Raw genomic sequence first — 26,362 nt, 5'->3', positions numbered from 1 at the left:
CCATCGTTTAATTCAGGGGGCTTCTTTTGTGCTTCCGACCTGGACTGTAATTTCAACAGATGCAAGTCTCACGGGTTGGGGAGCTGTGTGGGGGTCTCTGACGGCACAAGGAGTTTGGGAATCTCAGGAGGTGAGATTACCGATCAATATTTTGGAACTCCGTGCAATTTTCAGAGCTCTTCAGTTTTGGCCTCTTCTGAAGAGAGAATCGTTCATTTGTTTTCAGACAGACAATGTCACAACTGTGGCATACATCAATCATCAAGGAGGAACTCACAGTCCTCTGGCTATGAAAGAAGTATCTCGAATTCTGGTTTGGGCGGAATCCAGCTCCTGTCTAATCTCTGCGGTTCATATCCCAGGTATAGACAATTGGGAAGCGGATTATCTCAGTCGCCAAACGTTGCATCCGGGCGAATGGTCTCTTCACCCAGAGGTATTTCTTCAGATTGTTCAAATGTGGGAACTTCCAGAAATAGATCTGATGGCGTCTCATCTAAACAAGAAACTTCCCAGGTATCTGTCCAGATCCCGGGATCCTCAGGCGGAGGCAGTGGATGCATTATCACTTCCTTGGAAGTATCATCCTGCCTATCTCTTTCCACCTCTAGTTCTTCTTCCAAGAGTAATCTCCAAGATTCTGAAGGAATGCTCGTTTGTTCTGCTGGTAGCTCCGGCATGGCCTCACAGGTTTTGGTATGCGGATCTGGTCCGGATGGCCTCTTGCCAACCGTGGACTCTTCCGTTAAGACCAGACCTTCTGTCGCAAGGTCCTTTTTTCCATCAGGATCTGAAATCCTTAAATTTAAAGGTATGGAGATTGAACGCTTGATTCTTGGTCAAGGAGGTTTCTCTGACTCTGTGATTAATACTATGTTACAGGCGCGTAAATCTGTATCTAGAGAAATATATTATAGAGTCTGGAAGACTTATATTTCTTGGTGTCTTTCTCATCATTTTTCTTGGCATTCTTTTAGAATACCGAGAATTTTACAGTTTCTTCAGGATGGTTTAGATAAGGGTTTGTCCGCAAGTTCCTTGAAAGGTCAAATCTCTGCTCTTTCTGTTCTTTTTCACAGAAAGATTGCTATTCTTCCTGATATTCATTGTTTTGTTTTTGCTCTGGTTCGTATAAAACCTGTCATTAAGTCAATTTCTCCTCCTTGGAGTTTGAATTTGGTTCTGGGGGCTCTTCAAGCTCCTCCGTTTGAACCTATGCATTCATTGGACATTAAATTACTTTCTTGGAAAGTTTTGTTCCTTTTGGCAATCTCTTCTGCCAGAAGAGTTTCTGAATTATCTGCTCTTTCTTGTGAGTCTCCTCTCATCAGGATAAGGCGGTGTTGCGAACTTCTTTTGATTTTTTACCTAAAGTTGTGAATTCCAACAACATTAGTAGAGAAATTGTGGTTCCTTCATTATGTCCTAATCCTAAGAATTCTAAGGAGAAATCGTTGCATTCTTTGGATGTTGTTAGAGCTTTGAAATATTATGTTGAAGCTACTAAGTCTTTCCGTAAGACTTCTAGTCTATTTGTTATCTTTTCCGGTTCTAGAAAAGGCCAGAAAGCTTCTGCCATTTCTTTGGCATCTTGGTTGAAATCTTTAATTCATCTTGCCTATGTTGAGTCGGGTAAAACTCCGCCTCAGAGGATTACAGCTCATTCTACTAGGTCAGTTTCTACTTCCTGGGTGTTTAGGAATGAAGCTTCGATTGATCAGATTTGCAAAGCAGCAACTTGGTCCTCTTTGCATACTTTTACTAAATTCTACCATTTTGATGTATTTTCTTCTTCTGAAGCAGTTTTTGGTAGAAAAGTACTTCAGGCAGCGGTTTCAGTTTGAATCTTCTGCTTATGTTTTTCATTAAACTTTATTTTGGGTGTGGATTATTTTCAGCAGGAATTGGCTGTCTTTATTTTATCCCTCCCTCTCTAGTGACTCTTGTGTGGAAAGATCCACATCTTGGGTAATCATTATCCCATACGTCACTAGCTCATGGACTCTTGCTAATTACATGAAAGAAAACATAATTTATGTAAGAACTTACCTGATAAATTCATTTCTTTCATATTAGCAAGAGTTCATGAGGCCCGCCCTTTTTTGTGGTGGTTATGATTTTTGTATAAAGCACAATTATTCCAATTCCTTATTTTATATGCTTTCGCACTTTTTTATCACCCCACTTCTTGGCTATTCGTTAAACTGAATTGTGGGTGTGGTGAGGGGTGTATTTATAGGCATTTTGAGGTTTGGGAAACTTTGCCCCTCCTGGTAGGAATGTATATCCCATACGTCACTAGCTCATGGACTCTTGCTAATATGAAAGAAATGAATTTATCAGGTAAGTTCTTACATAAATTATGTTTTTCATAATGAAAAGAAAAAACTTAAACATAAGCAGAGGAATCAAACAAACAGATGCCTGAAAAACTTTTCTACCAAAAACTGTTTCCGAAGAAGCAAATACTTCAAAATGGTAGAATTTAGTAAATGTATGCAAAGAAGACCAAGTTGCTGCTTTGCAAATCTGATCAACTGAAGCTTCATTCTTAAAAGCCCATGAAGTGAAGACTGATCTAGTAGAATGAGCTGTAATTCTCTGAGGCGGGGCCTGACCCGACTCCAAATAAGGCTGATGAATCAAAAGGTTTAACCAAAATGCCAAGGAAATGGCAGAAGCCTTCTGACCTTTCCTAGAACCAGAAAAGATAACAAATAGACTAGAAGTCTTCCTGAAATCTTTAGTAGCTTCAACATAATATTTCAAAGCTCTTACCAAATCCAAAGAATTATTAGGATTAGGACACAAAAAGGAAACAACAATTTCTCTATTAATGTTGTTAGAGTCCACAACCTTAGGAAGAAATTTAAATGAATTCCCCAAAACTGCCTTATCCTGATGGAAAATCAGAAAAGGAGATTCACAAGAAAGATCAGATAATTCTAGCAAAAGAGATGGCCAAAAGGAACAACACTTTCCAAGAAAGTAGTTTAATGTCCAAAGAATGCATAGGCTCAAACGGAGGAGCCTGTAAAGCCTTCAAAACCAAATTAAGACTCCAAGGAGGAGCGATTGATTTAGTGACAGGCTTGATACGGACCAAAGCCTGTACAAAACAGTGAATATCAGGAAGCTTAGCACTCTTTCTGTGAAATAAAACAGAAAGAGCAGAGATTTGTCCCTTCAAGGAACTTGCAGACAAACCCTCATCCATACCATCCTGAAGAAACTGTAAAATTCTAGGAATTCTAAAAGAATGCCAGGAGAATTTATGATAAGAACACCATGAAATACAAGTCTTCTAAACTTAATAATAAATCTTCCTAGAAACAGATTTACAAGCCTGTAACATAGTATTAATCACTGAGTCAGAGAAAACTCTATGACTAAGCACTAGGCGTTCAATTTCCATAACTTCAAATTTAATGATTTGAGATCCTGATGGAAAAACAGACCTTGAGACAGAAGGTCTGGCCATAATGGAAGTGGCCAAGGTCGGCAACTGGACATCCAAATGAGATCTGCATACCAAAACCTGTGAGGCCATGCTGGAGCCACCAGCATCACAAACGATTGCTCCATGATGATCTTGGAAATCACTCTGGGAAGAAGACCCAGAGGCGGGAAAATATAAGCAGATTGGTAACACCAAGGAACTGCTAACGCATTCACCGCTTCCGCCTGAGGATCCCTGGACCTGGACAAGTACTTGGGTAGTTTCTTGTTTAGATGAGAAGCCATCAGATCTATTTTTCAGAAGACTCCACATCTGAACAATCTAAGAAAACACATCTGGTTGGAGCGACCACTCCCCTGGATGTAAAGTCTGATGGGTGAGATAATCCGCTTCCCAATTGTCTATACCTGGGATATGAACCACAGAAATTAGATAGGAGCTGGATTCCACCCAAACAAGTATCCGAGTTACTTCTTTCATAGCTTGGAGAATGTTAGTCCCACCATGATGATTGAAAAATGCCACAGTTGTGATATTGTCTTTCTGAAAACAAATGAATTGTTCTCTCTTCAACAGAGGCCAAACCTGAAGAGCTCTGAAAATAGCACAGAGTTCTAAAATATTGATTGGTACCTCGCCTCTTGAGGTTTCCAAACCCCTTATGCTGTCAGAGATCCCCATACAGCTCCCCAACCTGAAAGACTTGTATCTGATGCGATCACAGTCCAGGTTGGATGAACAAAAGAGGCCCCTTGAACTATACAATGGTGATCTAACCACCAAGTCAGAGAGCCGAACATTGGAATTTAAGGATATTAATTGTGATATCTTTGTATAATCCCTGCACCATTGGTTCAGCATACAAAGCTGGAGAGGTCTCATATGAAAACGAGCAAAGGGGATCACGTCAGATGCTGTAGTCATGAGACCTAAAACTTCCATGCACATAGCTACTGAAGGGAATGATTGAGACTGAAGGTTCTGACAAGCTGAAACCAATTTTAATCGGCTCTTGTCACCATTTTGAAAGTTGGTACTCATATAACGATTCAAAATTTTCAGATCCAGAACTGGCCTGAATTAATTTTCTTTCTTTGTGACAATGAATAGATTTGAATAAAACCCCAGACCCTGTTCCTGAAACGGATATGAATACCCCTGAAAACTCCATGTATGAAACACACTTCAGAAAAGCCTGAGCCTTTTCTGGATTTGCTGGGAGATAAAATCTTCTCACAGGAGGTTTTACTCTAAATCCTATTCTGTACCCTTGAGAGACAATACTCCATTGATTTTGGACAGAATCTGACCAAATGTTTAAGTATCTTAATCTGCCCCCTACCAGCTGAGCTGGAATGAGGGCCGCACCTTCATGAAGACTTAGGAGCTGGCTTTGGCTTATTAAACAGTTTGGATTTACTCCAACTTGAAGAAGGTTTCCAATTGGAACCAGATTCTTTGGGGGAAGGATTAGATTTCTGTTCCTTATTTTGTCGAAAGGAATGAAAACGGTTAGAAGCTTTAGATTTACCCTTAGGTCTTTTATCCTGAGGCAAAAAAAAAACTGCCTTCCCCCCAGTGACAGTTGAAATAATCAAATCCAACTGAGAACTAAATAACTTATTACCTTGGAAAGAAAGAGATAGTAATCTAGACTTAGATACCATGTCAGCATTCCAATATTTGAGCCACAAAGCTTTTCTAGCTAAAATAGCTTAAGACATAGATTTAACATCAATTTTAATGATATCAAAAATAGCATCACAGATCAAATGATTAGCATGTTGAAGCAAGTGAACAATGCTAGACAAATCAGGATCTGTTTCCTGTTGTGCTAGACTCTCCAACCAAAAGGTTGATGCAGCAGCAACATCAGCCATAGAAATGAGAAGATAGCCAGAATATAAATAAGCTTTCCTTAGATAAGATTCAAGTTTCCTATCTAAAGGATCTTTAAAAGACGTACTATCTTCCATAGGAATAGTAGTACGTTTAGCAAGAGTAGAAATAGCCCCATTATCTTTGAGAATCTTTTCCCAAAACTTCAAACTAACTGCTAACAAAGGATACGATTTTTTAAACCTTGAAGAAGGAATAAAAGAAGTACCAGGCCTATTCCATTCCTTAGAAATTGTATCAGAAATAGCACCAGGAACTGAAAAACCTTTGGAGTAACCACAGCAGGTTTATAAACAGAATTTAAATGTTTAATAGTTTTAATATCAAGAGGACAAGTTTCCTCAATATCCAAAGTAATCAACACCTCTATTAACAAGGAACAAATATACTCCATTTTAAATAAATAAGTAGATTTGTCAGTGTCAATATCTGAGGAAGGATCTTCTGAACCAGATAGATCCTCATCAGAGAAGGATAATTCAGTATGATGTTGGTCATTCGAAATTTCATCAATTTTATGAGAAGTTTTAAAAGACCTTTTACATTTATTAGAAGGCGGGATGGCAGACAAAGCCTTCTGAATTGCATTAGCAATAACATCCTTTATATTCACAGGTATATCATGTACATTAAATGTTGAAGGAACAACAGGCATAGTACTATTGATGACAACTATTACATACCACAGCTGGAGATATAATCTCCACAAATTTACAACAAATGCACTTAGCTTTGGTAGAACTGTTATAAGGCATCAGGGTTCCAACAGTGGTTTCTGAGACAGGATCAGATTGAGACATCGAAAGAGACCCATCCACACATAGCAGATAGCCAAACCAGTACTGAAACAGTTATTAGTAGAGATAATGGAATATGAGAGTATATTGTAGATTTGAAAAAGGGAGGTAGGAGAAGAATCTCTATGACCGATAACAGAGAACCTATGAAATAGATCTCCCGTGGGGAAAACCATTGCATTCAATAGGTGATACTCCCTTCACATCCCTCTGACATTTACTGTACTCAGAGGAACCAGGGTTCAAAATGATTAGAAGTGCATATCAACGTAGAAATCTTAGCACAAACTTACTTCACCACCTCCATAGGAGGCAAAGTTTGTAAAAACTAAATTGTGGGTGTGGTGAGGGCTGTATTTATAGGCATTTTGAGGTTTGGGAGACTTTGCCCCTCCTGGTAGGATTGTATATCCCATACGTCACTAGCTCATGGACTCTTGCCAATCAGATGAAAGAAATATCCTATCTATACTATAATTGCATTTGTAATGTCCGTCACAGTCAGCAGTTGCACACGCATCCTCAATGGAACGTTGGCAGCGCGAGGACAGAAGAATTCACCTGGATGCAGCTTACGCTGCATCCAGGTGAATTCCGAAAAGGACAGGGTGGTGAAAGAATCCACTGAAGGTGGATTCTTTCACCACCCTGCCATTTTCAGAATCCACCAGGATGCAGCAAAGGCAAACGGAGCATTACAAAAGCAAAAACTAATCGCCCGCATTAAAGTATTCTTTAAAAAAAACTAACCGCCCGCATCAAGTATTTAAAAAAAAAAAAAACACAGCCTGCACGAAATATAAGACAAAGTATTAACTCCTAAACAGCAAAAACCCCACATTGCTATATACCTAATTTTCCTATTAACCCCTAAACCACAAAACTCCCACATCGCAATAAACCTAATTAACTTATTAACCCTTTAAACCGCCAAAAACAAAAACGCAAATAACTATCGAATTAACTAAGTACCCTAACCAACAACCCCTAACCTAACACCCCATTAAATAAACCCAAATTACCTAAATTAATACATTCTAAAGTTACAAAATATAAAAAAGGCTAACATTACAGAAAATAAAAAATCAAATTACGAAATTTAACAAAATTAAACCTAATCCCTATGAAAATAAAAAAGCCCCCCCTCAAAATAAAAACACCCCCTACTCTAAGAATAAACTACCAGTAGCCCTTAAAACATTAAACCCCCCCACCCCCCAAAATAAAAGAACCTAACACTAAAAAAACGTAAACTACTTATTGCCCTGAAAAGGGCATTTGTTTGGGCATTGCCCTTAAAAGGGCATTTAGCTCTTTAACTGCCCATCCCTAATCTAACTAAAAAAACCCCCCCAAAAAACCTTTAAAAAATCCTAAATCTAACCCCCAGGTTGGTACTCACAGTTCCTGAATTCCAACGGAGAAGGTCCTTTTCCAGGCAGTGAAGTCTTCTTCCAAGCGCAACCTCTTCTTCCAGGAACATCCTGCGCGGAGCGGAGCTGAAGCCTGCAGAGCTGAAGACCGGCGACTGCGGAGCCATGGAGCGTGGAGTATCCTCCCTTTGTACGATCTCTGCTGTACACTGAATAGTGAATTCAAGGTACGCGATTAAAGATGGTGTCCCTTGAATTCCTATTGGCTGATTTGATTCTTCCAATTAAAATCAGCCAATAGGAAGAAAGCAAGTGAAATTCTATTGGCTGATTAGAATAGGTATTAGGTTAGGGGTTGTTAGGTTAGTGTACTGTACTTAGTTATTTATTTAAATAGTTATTTGCGTTGTGGGTTTTGGCGGTTTAAAGGGTTATTAAGTTAAATAGCTTTATTGCGATGTTGGGGTTTTGTGGTTTAGGAGTTAATAGGGTAAATAAGTTTATTGCGATGTAGGGGTTTAGGGGTTAATAGAGTAAATAGGTTTATTGTGATTTAGGAGTTTCGTGGTTTAGGGGTTAATAGGGTAATTTTATTTATTGTGATGTAGGGGGTTTGCGGTTTAGGGGTTAATAGGGTAATTAGGTGTATTGCAATGTGGGGGGTATTGTGGTTTAGGGGTTAATAGGGTAATTAGGTGTATTGCGATGTGGGGGGTTTGCTGTTTAGGGGTTAATAGGGTAATTAGGTTTATTGTGATGTGGGGGGTTTGCGGTTTAGGGGTTAATAGGGTAATTAAGTTTATTGCGATGTGGGGGTTTTGCGGTTTAGGGGTTAATAGGGTAATTAGGTTTATTGCAATGTGGGGATTTAGGGGTTAATAGGTGTATTGCGATGTGGGTGGTTGACGGTTAAGTGGTTATTAATTTTTGTTTTAATTGCGATTTTTTTGGGAAGGCGGAAATATAGGTTAAGAAATGTTAGGTTTATTTTTGGGAGGCGGCTCAGTCTAAACATTATTTATACAGTCACAATGCATAGAGACACTGTGTCAGTGTCTACATTATTGATACAGTGACTATGCATTGATACAGTATAAATTATGTGTGGACGGAGTTACGGAAATTGCCCATCGCAACTTCCGAAAATATTTTAAAAATATTTATATGTCAGTGTCAATTAAACACTGCACGTTTGTGGACAGCCACTACTCTCGCTCGTGGCAAATCGCGTGTGTCGATATCGACTAGCCACGCCCCTTCCTCGCGCCGGTTAGTCAATTGAAATAATATGTTAAAACAGTATTTGACACAGTTAGAAAAGAGTAGTCTGTGAGGAGAGTTGTTGTAGAGAGAGATCAGTTAGATTAATAAGCGGAACATCGTATTTAATTTAATTGTTTAGTATTATTAGCTGTTCTATCCAAAAGCTTTTTAAAAGCTAAAGATAAACCTATTATATTTTTATTTTAAACAGCTTTTTTCAAAGCTTAAGTTGTATAAAAAAGAAAAACGATTGGAAATATTTTACCTCATAAGCTTCATAGAAAGCTTAATAGAAAGCTTAATAACAGCATTATAAATATAATTATAAAGCTCAGTAGTATATATCAATATTTTAGAATCATTTATATATATATTAATATAAAGTATACTCTTTATTTAAAACGTATACTATTTTTTATAAAAAAAAAACGAAAACAAAAAATTTGGGTTTAAATTTTTAAAGTTAAAAAAAAAGTTGAACATTTAAGTATAGATTAGAATAATATAAGGAAGATATTCAGTTTCTCAAAAATGTGTTACAACACCAATAGATTAAATATATATATATATATATATATCCAACAGGTATACTGACAACCTTATCTGGATGGACTGTTGTCCTAAATATATGCCAAATATATTATAGATAAGGCTACAGATGTAGCAACAATATTTATGTTTGTTATAATGTTACAGATAAAGCAAAACTTTATTTAGCAACACTGCTTTTATCTATATACTGTATATAAATTAGACTGACCATATTGCCGCTTTAAGAAGGAACACATATGAAAAATACATATGTGAGGGTTCTTATACAAAACCATTTCTTTAAACAGCCCTGAAAACAGCCCTGACACATGTATTTTTCATATGTGTCCCTTTTTAAAGCGGCAATATGGTCAGCCTAATATAAATGTATCTACAGGTGAATTATATATATATATATATATATATATATATATATAAATATATATATAACCTACAGGTGTAACGACACCCTTATTTGAATGGACTAATGTCTTAAATATCTTAAAAATATTAAATTTCTAATCAAACAGAATATATAATAAAGCTACCAAAGTAGCAAAAATGTATTTTGAAAACTCCTTTGATCTATATATAAATATTTCTACAGGTGTAGTGACAGCCTTTCTTATGTTTAACTGTCCTATATACCTGTATATAATAAATATACCAGTTTAGCCAAACCCTATTTGCCAAACCTATTGAAAATGTATATTTATAAAACCAACAGGTATAGTGACAACCTTATGGAATAGACTTTTGTCCTAAATTTATGCAAAATATATTAAATATAATAAGGCTACAGATTAATTTATGTTACAGATATTGCAACACTTTATTTAGCAACCCTGCTTTTATCTATCGGCTAGATTACGAGTTTTGCATTAGAGGCTATGCGGTGCTAACGAGCAGTTTCTCTCACTGCTCACTTACATACAGTGCTGGTATTACAAGTTTTTACAAACCCGGCGTTAACAGGCAAGAAGTGAGCGTAGAGCAAAATTTAGCTCCAAATCTCACTTTAATACCAGCACTGCTTAAGTCAGCGGTGAACTAGTCGTACGTGCTCGTAGAAATCAACGGGGAGAGCCAGCTGAAAAAGTCTAACACCTGCAAAAAAGCAGCGTAAAAATCAGTAACGCAGCCCCATTGATTCCTATGGGGAAATAAAAGTTATGTCTACACCTAACACCCTAACATGAACCCTGAGTCTAAACACCCCTAATCTTACACTTATTAACCCCTAATCTGCCTCCCCTGACATCGCCGACACCTGCATTATATTTTTTAACCCCTAATCTGCCTCTCCGGACACCGCCGCCACCTACATTATACTTATGAACCCCTAATCTGCTGCCCCCAACATCGCTGACACCTACATTATATTTAGTAACCCATAATCTGCCACCCCAACGTCGCCACCACTATACTAAATGTATTAACCCCTAAACCTAAGTCTAACCCTAACACCCCCTAACAAATATAATTTAAATAAATGTAAATAAAATAACTATAATTAGCTAAATTATTCCTATTTAAAACTAAATAGGTTACATTGTATCTAGCTTATGGTTTATTTTAATTTTATAAGCAAGTTTGTATTTATTTTAACTAGGTAGAATAGTTATTAGTTATTAACTATTTAATAACTACCTAGCTAAAATAAATACAAAAGTACCTGTAAAATAACACCTAACCTAAGTTACAATAACACCTAAAACTACACTATAATTAAATAAATTAACTAAATTAAATATAATTACCTAAATTAAATTAGCTAAAGTACAAAAAACAAACACTAAATTACAGAAAATAATAAACAAATTACAAGATATTTAAACTAATTACACCTAATATAATAGCCCTATCAAAATAAAAAAGCCCCCCCAAAATAAAAACAGAATTTATGCTTACCTGATAAATTTCTTTCTCCAACAGTGTGTCCGGTCCATGGCGTCATCCTTACTTGTGGGAATATTCTCTTTCCCAACAGGAAATGGCAAAGAGCACAGCAAAAGCTGCCCATATAGCCCCTCCTCAGGCTCCGCCCCCCAGTCATTCGACCGACGGTTAGGAGAAAGAAAGGAGAAACTATAGGGTGCCGTGGTGACTGTAGTGTATAGAGAAAGAAATTTAACAAACCTGATTAAAAAACCAGGGCGGCCGTGGACCGGACACACCGTTGGAGAAAGAAATTTATCAGGTAAGCATAAATTCTTTTTTCTCCAACATTGGTGTGTCCGGTCCACGGCGTCATCCTTACTTGTGGGAACCAATACCAAAGCTTTAGGACACGGATGAAGGGAGGGAGCAAATCAGGTTACCTAAACAGAAGGCACCACGGCTTGCAAAACCTTTCTCCCAAAAATAGCCTCCGAAGAAGCATAAGTATCAAATTTGTAAAATTTGGCAAAAGTGTGCAGAGAAGACCAAGTCGCTGCCTTACATATCTGATCAACAGAAGCCTCGTTCTTGAAGGCCCAGGTGGAAGCCACAGCCCTAGTGGGGTGAGCTGTGATTCGTTCAGGAGGCTGCCGTCCAGCAGTCTCATAAGCCAATCGGATAATGCTTTTCAGCCAGAAAGAAAGAGAGGTAGCAGTAGCTTTTTGTCCTCTCTTCTTACCAGAGTAAACGACAAACAAAGATGAGGTTTGTCTAAAATCCTTTGTTGCTTCTAAATAGAACTTTAAAGCACGAACTACATCTAAATTGTGTAACAAACGTTCCTTCTTTGAAACTGGTTTCGGGCACAGAGAAGGAACAACTATTTCCTGGTTAATATTCTTGTTGGAAACAACTTTTGTAAGAAAACCAGGCTTGGTACGCAAAACGACCTTATCTGAATGGAACACCAGATAGGGTGGATCACACTGCAAAGCAGATAATTCAGAAACTCTTCTAGCAGAAGAAATAGCAACCAAAAACAGAACTTTCCAAGATAGTAACTTGATATCTATGGAATGTAAAGGTTCAAACGGAACCCCTTGAAGAACTGAAAGAACTAAGTTTAGACTCCAAGGAGGAGTTATGGGTCTGTAAACAGGCTTGATTCTGACCAAAGCCTGTACAAAAGCTTGTACATCTGGCACAGCTGCCAGGCGTTTGTGTAACAAAACCGATAAAGCAGAAATCTGTCCTTTTAGAGAACTCGCTGACAACCCTTTATCCAAACCCTCTTGGAGAAAGGAAAGAATCTTAGGAATTGTAATCTTACTCCAGGAGAATCCCTTGGATTCACACCAACAGATATATTTTTTCCATATCTTATGGTAAATCTTTCTAGTCACAGGTTTCCTGGCTTGGACCAGAGTATCTATCACTGAATTTGAGAACCCACGCTTGGATAAAATTAAGCGTTCAATTTCCAAGCAGTCAGCTGCAGAGAAACTAGATTTGGATGTTCGAATGGACCTTGTACTAGAAGATCCTGTCTCAAAGGTAGCTTCCATGATGGAGCCGATGACATATTCACCAGGTCTGCATACCAAGTCCTGCGTGGCCACGCAGGAGCTATCAGAATCACCGAGGCCTTCTCCTGCTTGATCCTGGCTACCCATAAGCTAGGTTGAACGACCAAGGTGCCACTAATGCATCCACCAGAGTCGCCTTGGGATCCCTGGATCTGGACCCGTAGCAAGGAACCTTGAAGTTCTGACGAGACGCCATGAGATCCATGTCTGGAATGCCCCATAATTGGGTTAATTGGGCAAAGACCTCCGGGTGGAGTTCCCACTCCCCCGGATGGAAAGTCTGACGACTCAGATAATCCGCCTCCCAGTTGTCTACTCCTGGGATGTGAATTGCAGATAGATGGCAGGAGTGATCCTCCGCCCATTTGATGATCTTGGATACCTCTCTCATCGCCAAGGAACTCTTTGTTCCTCCCTGATGGTTGATGTAAGCTACAGTCGTCATGTTGTCTGACTGGAATCTTATGAATCCGGCCTTTGCTAGTTGAGGCCAAGCCCGGAGCGCATTGAATATCGCTCTCAGTTCCAGGATGTTTATCGGGAGAAGAGACTCTTCCAGAGACCATAGACCCTGAGCTTTCAGGGAGTCCCTGACCGCGCCCCAGCCTAATAGACTGGCGTCGGTCATGACAATGACCCACTCTGGTCTGCGGAAACTCATTCCCTGAGACAGGTGATCTCGAGTCAACCACCAACGGAGTGAGTCTCTGGTTAGCTGGTCTACTTGAATCTGGGGAGACAAGTCTGCATAGTCCCCATTCCACTGATTGAGCATGCACAGTAGTAAAGGTCTTAGATGAATTCGAGCAAAAGGAACTATGTCCATTGCTGCAACCATCAATCCTACTACTTCCATGCACTGAGCTATGGAAGGCTGCAGAATAGAGTGAAGAACTTGACAAGCGTTTAGAAGCTTTGACTTTCTGACCTCTGTCAGAAAGATCTTCATTTCTAAGGAATCTATTATTGTTCCCAAAAAGGGAACTCTTGTTGACGGAGACAGGGAACTCTTTTCTACGTTCACCTTCCACCCGTGAGATCTGAGAAAGGCTAGAACAATGTCTGTATGAGCCTTTGCCTTGAAAAGAGACGACGCTTGAATTAGAATGTCGTCTAGATAAGGTGCCACTGCAATGCCCCTCGGCCTTAGAACCGCTAGAAGGGACCCTAGCACCTTTGTGAAAATTCTGGGAGCAGTGGCTAAACCGAATGGAAGAGCCACAAACTGGTAATGTTTGTCCAGAAAGGCGAACCTTTAGGAACTGATGATGATCTTTGTTGATAGGGATATGTAGGTACGCATCCTTTAAATCCCCTGTAGTCATATATTGACCCTTCTGGATTGTAGGCAAAATTGTTCGAATGGTTTCCATTTTGAACGATGGAACTCTGAGAAATTTGTTTAGAATCTTTAAATCCAGAATTGGTCTGAAAGTTCCCTCTTTTTTGGGAACTACAAACAGGTTTGAGTAAAACCCCTGACCTAGTTCCACTGTTGGAACTGGGTGTATCACTCCCATCTTTAACAGGTCTCCTACACAATGTAAGAATGCCTGTCTCTTTATTTGGTCTGAAGATAAGCGAGACATGTGAAACCTTCCCCTTGGAGGAATTTCCTTGAATTCTAGAAGATAACCCTGAGAGACTATTTCTAGTGCCCAGGGATCCGGAACATCTCTTGCCCAAGCCTGAGCAAAGAGAGAGAGTCTGCCCCCTACTAGATCCGGTCCCGGATCGGGGGCTACCCCTTCATGCTGTCTTGGTAGCAGCAGCAGGCTTCTTGGCCTGTTTACCCTTGTTCCAGCCTTGCATTGGTTTCCAAGCTGGCTTTGCCTGGGAAGCGGTAGCCTCTTGTCTAGAGGCTGCAGAGTTAGAAGACGGTCCGTTCCTGAAGTTATGAAAGGAACGAAAATTGGACTTATTCTTAGCCTTAAAAGGCCTATCCTGTGGGAGGGCATGGCCCTTCCCCCCAGTGATGTCTGAAATAATCTCTTTCAATTCTGGCCCAAAAAGGGTCTTACCTTTGAAAGGGATATTAAGCAATTTTGTCTTGGAAGATACATCCGCCGACCAAGACTTTAGCCAGAGTGCTCTGCGCGCCACAATTGCAAACCCTGAATTTTTCGCCGCTAATCTTGCCAATTGCAAAGCGGCATCTAAAATAAAGGAATTAGCTAACTTAAGTGCATGAATTCTGTCCATGACTTCCTCATATGGAGTCTCCTTATTGAGCGACTTTTCTAGTTCATCAAACCAAAAACACTCCGCTGTAGTGACAGGAATAATGCACAAAATTGGTTGAAGGAGGAAACCTTGCTGAACAAAAATCTTTTTAAGCAACCCCTACAATTTTTTATCCATAGGATCTTTGAAAGCACAATTGTCCTCAATGGGAATAGTCGTGCATTTGGCTAGCGTAGAAACTGCCCCCTCAACCTTAGGGACTGTCTGCCATGTGTCCTTCCTTGGGTCGACCATGGGGAACATTTTCTTAAATATAGGAGGTGGGACGAAAGGTATGCCTGGTCTCTCCCACTCCTTAGCCACTATGTCCGCCACCCTTTTAGGTATCGGAAAGGCATCAGGGTGCACCGGGACCTCTAGGAATTTGTCCATTTTGCACAATTTTTCTGGAATGACCAAAGAGTCACAATCATCCAGCGTAGTTAGTACCTCCTTAAGTAAGGCGCGGAGATGCTCTAACTTAAATTTAAACGTCACAACATCAGGTTCTGCTTGTTGAGAAATTCTTCCTGAATCAGAAAGTTCTCCCTCTGACAAACCCTCCCTCACTGCCACTTCTGACTGGTGTGAGGGTATGACAGATAAATTATCGTCAGCGCACTCTTGCTCTACTGTATTCAAAACTGAGCAATCACGCTTTCTTTGAAATGCTGGCATTTTGGATAAAATATTAGCTATAGAATTATCCATAACAGCCGTTAATTGTTGCATAGTAACAAGCATTGGCGCGCTAGATGAACTAGGTATCGCCTGCGCGGGCATAACTGGTATTGACATAGAAGGAGAGGATGAAGAACTATCCCCACTACCTTCATTTGCGGAATCATCTTGGGCAACCTTATTAAATGTGACAGTACTGTCCTTACTTTGTCTGGACGCCATGGCACAATTATCACATACATTTGAAGGGGGGACCACCTTGGCATCCATACATACAGAACATGTTCTATCTGAAGGTACAGACATGTTAGACAGGCTTATACAGGCTATTAATGCAATAAAACCGTTTTTAAACAAAACCGTTACTGTCTCTTTAAATGTTAAACAGAGCACACTTTATTTCTGAATGTGTGAAAAAATATGAAGGAAAGATCCGATCTTAACCAAATTTGCACCCTAGTGTCTTAATGCTTTAAAAGTATTGCACCCCAATTTTTAAGCTTGTAACCCCTTAAATGAGGAAACCGGAGTTGTTTTATCAATTAGCAATTCTAACCCACTACAGTCCCAGCCACAGCGTTTGCTGCGGCTTCACCTGTCCTTGGGGGTTATACGACACCAAAATAAGCCTTCCAGGAAAGTTTCTAATGGCCATCAGACTCTCTCACATGAAACTGCATGCACTGCATCCAAAAGAAACTGCGCAATTATGACGCGAAAATGAGGCTCTGCCTACTATAGTGAAAGGCCCTTCCTGACTGGGAAGGTGTCTAAACAACTGCCTGGCGCCTAAAAATGTTCCCCAAATCTAAGGTTTTCCAAAAACACTTCAAATCACATATAAATATTGAATAAAGCAATCGATTTAGCCCACAAGAGTGTCAACCAGTATATAGCCCATTAATAAGCCTTCATCTTGTTATGAATCTAAGAAAATGGCTTACCGATCCCAAAGAGGGAAAATGACAGCCTTCTAGCATTACACAGTCTTGTTAGAAAATGGACTAGTCATACCTTGAGCAGAAAAGTCTGCAAACTGTTCCCCCCAACTGAAGTTCTCTGGGCTCAACAGTCCTGCGTGGGAACAGCAATTGATTTTAGTTACTGCTGCTAAAATCATACTCCTCTTTTAAACAGAACTCTTCATCCTTTTCTGTTTTAGAGTAAATAGTACAAACCGGCACTATTTTAAAATAACAAACTCTTGATAGAAGACTAAATAAAAACAACTAAACACCACATACTCTTCACCATCTCCGTGGAGATGCTACTTGTTCAGAGCGGCAAAGAGAATGACTGGGGGACGGAGCCTGAGGAGGGGCTATATGGGCAGCTTTTGCTGTGCTCTTTGCCATTTCCTGTTGGGGAAGAGAATATTCCCACAAATAAGGATGATACCGTGGACCGGACACACCAATGTTGGAGAAATAAAAAACCCTAGCCTAAACTAAACTACCAATAGCCCTTAAAAGGGCCTTTTGTGTGGCATTGCCCCAAAGTAATCAGCTCTTTTACTTGTAAAAAAAAATACAAACAACCCCCCCAACAGTAAAACCCACCACCAACACAACTACCCCCCCAAATAAAATACTATCTAAAAAAATTGAAGCTCCCCATTGCCCTGAAAAGGGCATTTTGATGGGCATTGCCCTTAAAAGGGCAGTTAGTTCTTTTGCAGCCCAAACCCTAATCTAAAAAACAAAACCCACCCAATACACCCTTAAAAAAACGTAACACTAACCCCCTGAAGATCGACTTACTGTTCTGAAGGTCCAACATCCATCCTCAAGGAAGCGGCAGAAGTCTTCATCCAACCGGGCTGAAGTCCTCAACGAAGCTGGGAGTAGTCTTCATCCAAGCCAGACGAAGTGATCCTCCAGACGGGCAGAAGTCTTCATCCAGACAGCATCTTCTATCTTCATCCATCCGACGGGGAGCGGTCCATCTTCAAGACATCCGACGCGGAGCATCCTCTTCATCCGACGGACTAACGACGAGTGACGGTTCCTTTAAGTGACGTCATCCAATATTGCGTCCCTTAGATTCCGATTGGCTGATAGAATTCTATCAGTCAATCGGAATTAAGGTAGAAAAAATCCAATTAGCCAATAGGATTGAGCTTGCATTCTATAGGTTGATTGGAACAAACCAAGCCCAAACCAAACCCTAACGCAAAACTCGTAATCTAGCTATATACTGTGTGTGTATATATATATATATATATATATATATATATATATATATAAAATAAGTCTGGGTTTTGCTATTGCTGTATCTTCAGAATATATATCAAAAATTAAAAAAACATTTAAAAAAAACATGCCCCATAAAAGAAAGTTATCTTTAGAAGGACAATTTGCTGCTAAAAAGAGACGAAATGAGAGAGATAGGATAAATAAAAATAAAAAAACTGATGAAGAAAGGGCCCATTTAAGGGAATCAAAAACAGTACAGAAAGAAAAAAAAAAAGAGAGCAAATATGACAGAAAATCAGAGACATAAAGAACAACAAAAAAATGCTTATGCTCATAGAAAAGCACGTTCAGAAAATGAACAATCAGAAACAAAAAAACAGCTTAGCATAAACAATATAGAAAGGGAACATAAAAGGAAACAGTGACAAAACATACTCAACATATTGCAGCACTTGCGAGATATGGTGATTCATTTAATCATAACTGTGAAGAGCTAAATGTAATATGCAGCAACTGTGATGCATTACATTTTGCAAAAGAGCAGCCATTAGACAAATTATTTAGTAAATGCTGCAGCAAAGGAAAAACATAATTTATGTAAGAACTTACCTGATAAATACATTTCTTTCATATTGCCAAGAGTCCATGAGCTAGTGACGTATGGGATATACAATCCTACCAGGAGGGACAAAGTTTCCCAAACCTCAAAATGCCTATAAATACACCCCTCACCACACCCACAATTCAGTTTAACGAATAGCCAAGTAGTGGGGTGATAAAGAAAGGAGTAAAACGCATCAACAAAGGAATTTGGAATAATTGTGCTTTATACAAAAAAATCATAACCACCATAAAAAGGGTGGGCCTCATGGACTCTTGCCAATATGAAAGAAAACAGAATTTATGTTTACCTGATAAATTTCTTTCTCCTACGGTGTATCCGGTCCACGGCTTCATCCTTACTTGTGGGATATTCTCAAACACTACAGGAATTAGCAAAGAGAGCACACAGCAGAGCTGTCCATATAGCTCCCCTCAGGCTCCGCCCCCCCAGTCATTCGACCGACGGTTAGGAGAAAAAGGAGAACCATAGGGTGGCAGTGGTGACTATAGTTTACAAAAAATTTTGAACCTGACCAAAATGCTAGGGTGGGCCGTGGACCGGATACACCGTAGGAGAAAGAAATGTATCAGGTAAACATAAATTCTGTTTTCTCCTACATTGGTGTATCCGGTCCACGGCTTCATCCTTACTTGTGGGAACCAATACCAAAGCTTTAGGACACGGATGAAGGGAGGGAACAAGTCAGGTAACCTAAACGGAAGGCACCACTGCTTGCAAAACCTTTCTCCTAAAAATAGCCTCCGAAGAAGCAAAAGTATCGAATTTGTAAAATTTGGCAAATGTATGCAGTGAAGACCAAGTCGCTGCCTTACAGTTCTGTTCAACAGAAGCCTCATTCTTAAAAGCCCATGTGGAAGCCACAGCTCTAGTAGAGTGAGCTGTAATTTGTTCAGGAGGCTGCCTTCCAGCAGTCTCATAGGTCAATCGGATGATGCTTTTCAGCCAGAAAGACAGAGAGGTCGCAGTCGCTTTTTGACCTCTCCTCTTGCCAGAATAGACGACAAACAAGGAATGTAGAGGTTCAAACGGAACCCCTTGAAGAACTGAAAGAACTAAATTTAGACTCCAAGGAGGAGCCACAGGTCTGTAGACAGGCTTGATTCTAACTAAAGCCTGTACAAACGCCTGAACATCTGGCACAGCTGCCAGACGCTTATGTAACAAAACCAACAGAGCAGATATCTGTCCTTTTAAAGAACTAGCTGACAGACCTTTCTCCAATCCTTCTTGGAGAAAAGATAGTAACCTTGGAATCCTAATCTTACTCCATGAGTAACCCTTGGATTCGCACCAGCAAAGATATTTCCGCCATATCTTATGGTAAATTTTCCTGGTGACAGGCTTTCTAGCCTGGATCAGAGTATCTATAACTGATTCCGAAAACCCACGCTTAGCTAGGATCAAGCGTTCAATCTCCAAGCAGTCAGTTGCAGAGAAACTAGGTTTGGATGTTTGAATGGCCCTTGGATTAGAAGGTCCTGCCTCAAAGGTAGCTTCCATGGTGGAACCGATGACATATTCACCAGGTCTGCATACCAAATCCTGCGTGGCCACGCAGGAGCTATCAGAATTACCGAAGCCTTCTCCTGTTTGATCCTGGCTACTAGCCAGGGGAGAAGAGGAAACAGTGGAAAGACATAAGCTAGATTGAACGACCAACGTCGCCTTGGGATCCCTGGACCCGTAACGTGGAACTTTGGAGTTCTGATGTGATGCCATCAGATCCAGATCTGGAAGGCCCTATAGTTGAGTTAACTGGGCAAAAACCTCCGGGTGAAGTTGACGACTCAGATAATCCGCTTCCCAGTTGTCCACTCCTGGGATTTGAATTGCTGATAGATGGCAGAAGTGATCCTCTGCCCATTTGATGATCTTGAATACCTCCCTCATCACCAGGGAACTCTTTTTTCCTCCGTGATGATTGATGTACGCTACAGTCGTCATGTTGTCCGACTGATAACTGATGAATTTGGCCTTCGCTAGTTGAGGCCACACCTGGAGCGTGTTGTATATCGCTCTCAGCTCCAAAATGTTTATTGGGAGAAGAGATTCTTCCTGAGACCATAGACCCTGAGCTTTCAGGGACTCCCAGACCACACCCCAGCCTAAGAGGCTGGCGTCGGTCGTGACAATGATCCACTCCGGTCTGCGGAAACTCATTCCCTGAGACAGGTGATCCTGAGACAACCACCAGAGGAGTGAGTCTCTGGTTTCCTGGTCCATTTGTATCTGGGGAGACAAATCTGCATAATCCCCATTCCACTGTTTGAGCATGCACAGTTGCAGTGGTCTTAAATGAATTCGAGCAAAAGGAACCACGTCCATTGCCGCAACCTTTAGTCCTATTACCTCCATGCACTGAGCTACGGAGGGTTAAGGAATGGCATGAAGAACTCGACAAGTGTTCAAAAGTTTTAACTTCCTGACCTCCGTCAGAAAGATCTTCATTTCTACCGAGTCTATTATTGTTCCCAGGAAGGGAACCCTTGTGAACGGGGACAGAGAACTCTTTTCTATGTTCACCTTCCACCCATGAGAAAGGCTAGAACAATGTTCGTATGAGCCTTTGCTTTGGGAAGGGAGGATGCTTGTATTAAGATGTCGTCAAGGTAAGGTGCTACTGCAATGCCCCTTGGTCTTAGCACCGCTAGAAGGGACCCTAGCACCTTTGTGAAAATTCTGGGAGCAGTGGCCAATCCGAAGGGAAGGGCCACGAATTGGTAATGCTTGTCCAGAAAGGCGAACCTCAGGAACTGATGGTGATCTTTTTGGATAGGAATATGCAGGTACGCATCCTTTAAGCCCATGGTAGTCATATATTGACCCTCCTGGATCATTGGTAAAATTGTCCGAATGGTTTCCATTTTGAATGATGGAACTCTGAGGAATTTGTTTAGGATTTTTAAATCCAGGATTGGCCTGAAAGTTCCTTCCTTTTTGGGAAACTACAAACAGGTTTGAGTAAAAACCCAGTCCTTGTTCCGCTGTTGGAACTGGGTGTATCACTCCCATTTTTATGTTGAAATGATTTTTATTATTATTATTATTTGGTTACAACACCATAAAACAATACAGAACTTTTCGCATTACCCCATTTGTACAAAAGGATTTACATAAAGGTTGTTACAAATCAAAACTCATTGGGTTACAGGTGACATAAATCTCATGACCATATAACTTCCTATGTTTGATACCCTGCATAGTTTCCCCATCCTCATGTACTTTTTACTGCCTTCATATTTTGCTTATCCTTACTATCCCCCCCTCCCATACCCACCCTCTCCCTATCAGGAGGTGCCATTATACCTCTAACAAGCCTACCAGTCCTCTCGAGGTGATGACACCCCGTTATCTCCACTATACTCTCTCATGGGGGGAGACTCCCTATCTCTGAAATAGGCTTCTCTATTTAGTCCAGTACATTGTTGTCTCCTAGTCTTTCCTTCTTGGTTATTCCCTGAACCTTAGTACCCAATAAAACCAGGTCTTTTGAAATTGTTCGGTCTGTCCTTGTGCCCATGCAGTCAGTTCTGACAATGTGTAGGTCTCCTTGATTTTCCCTATCACTTCCTGCCATGAGGGCACCCCCACCTTCCAATGTCTGGCTATACATATTCTAAGGCACGTGCAAACTATTTTTATAAATCTATTAATTGATGTGTTGAAAGGTTTCACCTTTTCATGTAGTAAAGCCTGTGTCATGGTGAGTTTCACTCTCTCATCTAACAGGTTGCTAATTAATTCAGATAGCTTCCTCCATAGTGCTTGAACTTCCTGACACTCCCACCACATGTGTTTATATGTACCTCTCTCTTGACAGCCTCTATAGCAGCATCCGTTAAACCCTATGGAGAAATGAGCTGTCCTCTCCGGTGTCAAGTACCATCTAAACATCACCTTTATACAATTCTCCCTCATATCTGCACTAATCAGGCCTCTATAAGAGTTCGCTATCAACTCGTTCCATTCCTCTTCCTCCCACTTCTCCAATGTATCTCTTTCCCATTTTTTTGTCATTGTTAATTCAGTATCTCGTTTAGCTTTCTGAAGTAGAACATATATCCTGGAGATCAATTTTTTCCCTCTATTAGGGACCCACCATCAATTTCTCAAACTCAGTGAGCTGTTGGGTTTGTGTGTCCTTCCTATATGTTGCTAAGGTTGAACTAATTTGTAAATACATAAACCAGTGTAGCCGCTCTGGGTTTATTCGGTCACTAATTGAATTAAACGTAAGTATTTTAGTGCCCGTATAAAAGTCTGCCACCCTATACAACCCCTTATTTGCCCATTTGTCCACTGCCTTTCTTAAATCTTTTGGTATAAGAAACTTAATCGGTCTCAACCCTGAATCATTCCTAATCAAACGCATCTTTTTCGTGATTCCCTCCCACAAACCTACTGCTTCAGCCGTTATTGGTGACCTATACTCCTTTGACTTCAAGCATCCTTCGGGATCCCACAGGATATCCGCCGCTCTAGTACTACCCATTATTTCTGCCTCCACCTGCGGCCACCTCAACTCGTTTCGTTCTTTCCCCAATGTAACTGTCTGCGCCAACCTAGCAGCCTGGTAGTACTCCACCAGGTTTGGGACTCCACTCCTCATGCTTCCTAATGCTTGTATGAATGCCCCCCTAAATCCCATGGCCGTAAGAACTCGAAACATGAACTTCCAGTCTACCCTGTCGAATGCTTTCTCTGCGTCTAACGACAGGAGTAGAGCTGGAGTCTCTGATGCCTTTAAGTAATCTAACAAAGTGAGCGTTCTTCTAACGTTGTCTGGTGCTTCCCTATCTTGGACAAACCCCACTTGATCTTGGTGAATCAGTGTAGGTAAGATCTTTTTCAATCTGTTGGCCATTATCTTAGCGAAAATTTTGATGTCATGATTGATCAGGGAGATCGGTCTATAATTTTGACATAGCCTTGCGTTCTTCCCACTCTTGGGTATTACAATTATCTTTGCTTGGAGCATCTCCCCAGGCATTGTCTTACCCTCCAAAATCCCATTACATAAGTTAATCAAATGGGGTGTCAATTCTTTTTTAAATACTTTATAGTATTCGCCTATCAGTCCGTCAGGGCCTGCCGCTTTGCCAACTTTTAAATCTTTGATTACCCCCGCTACCTCTCCCATAGTGATTTTAGAATTAAGGCTCTCTAGATCCTCTTCCTTTATAGTTTTTAAGTTGGCTCTCTCTAAAAACTCGCTTATCTTAGTGTCAATATTATCACCCTTAACTTTGTTCCCATCATATAAGTGCTCATAGAACTGAGCAAAGTTATCTGCAATCTCTTGTGGATTCGTGGTCGTCACCCCCTGTGAGTTATCTATCTTGGGGATTGAGAAGAGCTTATTTCTCTCCCTCAGTTTGTGTGCTAAATATCGGTCCGGTTTGTTTGCAAACACAAAGTAATTAGCTTTTAGCCGCATAGCAGCTCTCACTGAGGTCTCGTTTAATAACGTAGCTAGTTCCCTTCTTTTTAAGCCCAGATTCCTATATACTCTCTCAGATAAGGTACGCTGATGCTCCTTCTCTAGTTGCTCTACCTCCCTCAGTAATGCAGCTGCCAGTGCCGTCATTTTTTTGGTCTGCACTGCTTTTTCCTTAATCAGCAATCCTCCCAGGACCGCTTTATGAGCCGCCCATGTAATTAACGGATTATCTACTGAATTCTCATTTAATTCCCAGTATTCTGACAGTACTTTTTGTATCCTACCAAATACCTCAGGGTCTTTTAATAGGGTTGGGTTGTATGTCCACGATCTTTGCCTAGAGAAGTGCACCAGTCCCGCCAACTCCAAAAGTACAATGGAGTGGTCAGACCATACACAAGTTTGAGTCTGTGAAGTAATTAAGTTCGGCACCAGGATTTGACTAACAAATATATAGTCGAGTGTCGTGTAAGTCTTGTGAGCTGGTGAATAGTAGGTATAGTCGTGTGTTGAGTTACCTAATGCTTCCCAAGAATCTACCAGACCATGCTCCCCCAATGAGCCCTGGATGGATTTGATCACACTGTTGTGTCTGTGCTGTTTGCTTGATATCTTTATTCCCTCCGGTCCCCTAAAAGAGGTCATGTTAACATTGAAGTCCCCCGCCACTATTAATCTGGTCTGTGACCATTGTGTAAGTGTTGCAGATAACCTCGAGAAGAACAAATTTTGTGACTCATTCGGTGGGTACACATTGCAGAGCGTCACCTTCGTACCCTGTATTGCTCCCTGGACAACTACATACCGTCCCTCATTATCTCTAATCACCTTATCTAACTTGAAATCCAGTGATCTATGTATTAAAATTGAAACCCCCCTTTTTTTGGTGTCTGTCGTGGCGTGAAAATGGGACGGAAAGTGATACGACCAAAATTTGGGGATATTTGATTTAACAAAATGCGTCTCTTGTAAAAAAATGATTTTGGCTCTAGCTTTCAAATACTGTGACATGGCCGTCCTTCTTTTAATATCTGTATTGAGACCTCTCGCGTTATGCGAAAGAAGTACAAAATTAAGCGTCATTGTCATTCTGTAGTCTCCCTGTCTTCTGTCTGCCCCCTCTTGCTCTTAAGTATATCCTTAATGTAGAGAAAGTGTCCTGTCTCCCATCATATTTTCCTGTTCTAACTTCTACACTTGACATCCTCCACCTCCCCAACTCTCTTCTATTTTTGATTGGCACCCCCTGATAAAAAACAGTTATTAACATCCCTAAACACAACATATAAACAAAAACTTTCATTGTGATAACAACATAATGCATTACATTTACCTACCTAGGCAGGTAGTACAAATACATTTCAACTATACTTATTAACTTTTAAGGCTAACATTTGTTTCAACTGAAGTCTCTTCAAACTACATAAAGCAGCATACTAATCCTGTTTGAAATACGTCTGACCATCCTCTGTTGGACTCACATTGGCGGTCATCCAGGATAACGAGAGCACAAATAATTGTCTGCACAAAAGAATTTCACTTAGAGTCTGTTAAAGTGTCCGTCTCCACCTTATGTGGCTAGTTCTTCTGCAACAGTTCACATTTTAACCCCTTGGTTTTAAACACTTACATATGGAGCAAATAAACTAACCTTACCGTTATCGCTACAGTATCCTATATCACTATTAACACTTTATACAACATAAACTTATACTCATCTGTCCGATGACTGGAAATGTCCTTGAGTCTCTAACTCTTGTCCTCCTAATTATGAAAGACTGTAAACTTTACAGAAAGTTCGGGGCTCCTCTCACCCCCTTCCTGTGCCACTGTCTTCTTCTTTCTCTCGATCTGTAGTATAAGATGATCACGAGTAACTCAAGTTTTCCGTTTCTTTTCTGGTACTTTGGCCCACTTCCTCTGGAAAGGTGGTCTCTCTCTCTCCTCTTTTCTTGCTGGAGCCTGCTGTTGTGATAGATCTGGAATATCTAATTTCAATCTTCTACAGATGTCTGGCATTTCCTCCGGCTCTTTGATGGACATCAGTTTATTTTCCCAGGTTATGTGCAAAGCAAGAGGGAAGCCCCATCTATATAGTATTTGGGCCTTCCGTAGTTGCGTAGTAAGGGGTCTAAGGGCACCCCGTCTCTGCAAGGTCCTTAAGCATAAGTCCTGAAAAAATTGCACCACATTTCCCTGATGTTTAAATGTAGGATTTCTCCTAGCTGCCATCAGAATTTCCTCCTTCTCCTGGTATTTAAGCATCTTGATAATGATATCACGTGGTGGTTCCTCACCCTTAGGTTTAGGTCGTAATGCTCTATGAGCCCGTTCCATTTGGAATTTATTTTCATCTTCACTCCCCGTTATTCCTTGGAACAAGCTGGTTAAGTAATTATTCAGATCCT

This window comes from Bombina bombina, chromosome 5 (genome assembly GCF_027579735.1).
Source record: "Bombina bombina isolate aBomBom1 chromosome 5, aBomBom1.pri, whole genome shotgun sequence".
Classification (NCBI taxonomy): domain Eukaryota; kingdom Metazoa; phylum Chordata; class Amphibia; order Anura; family Bombinatoridae; genus Bombina; species Bombina bombina.
This window is presented reverse-complemented; position numbering follows the sequence as displayed.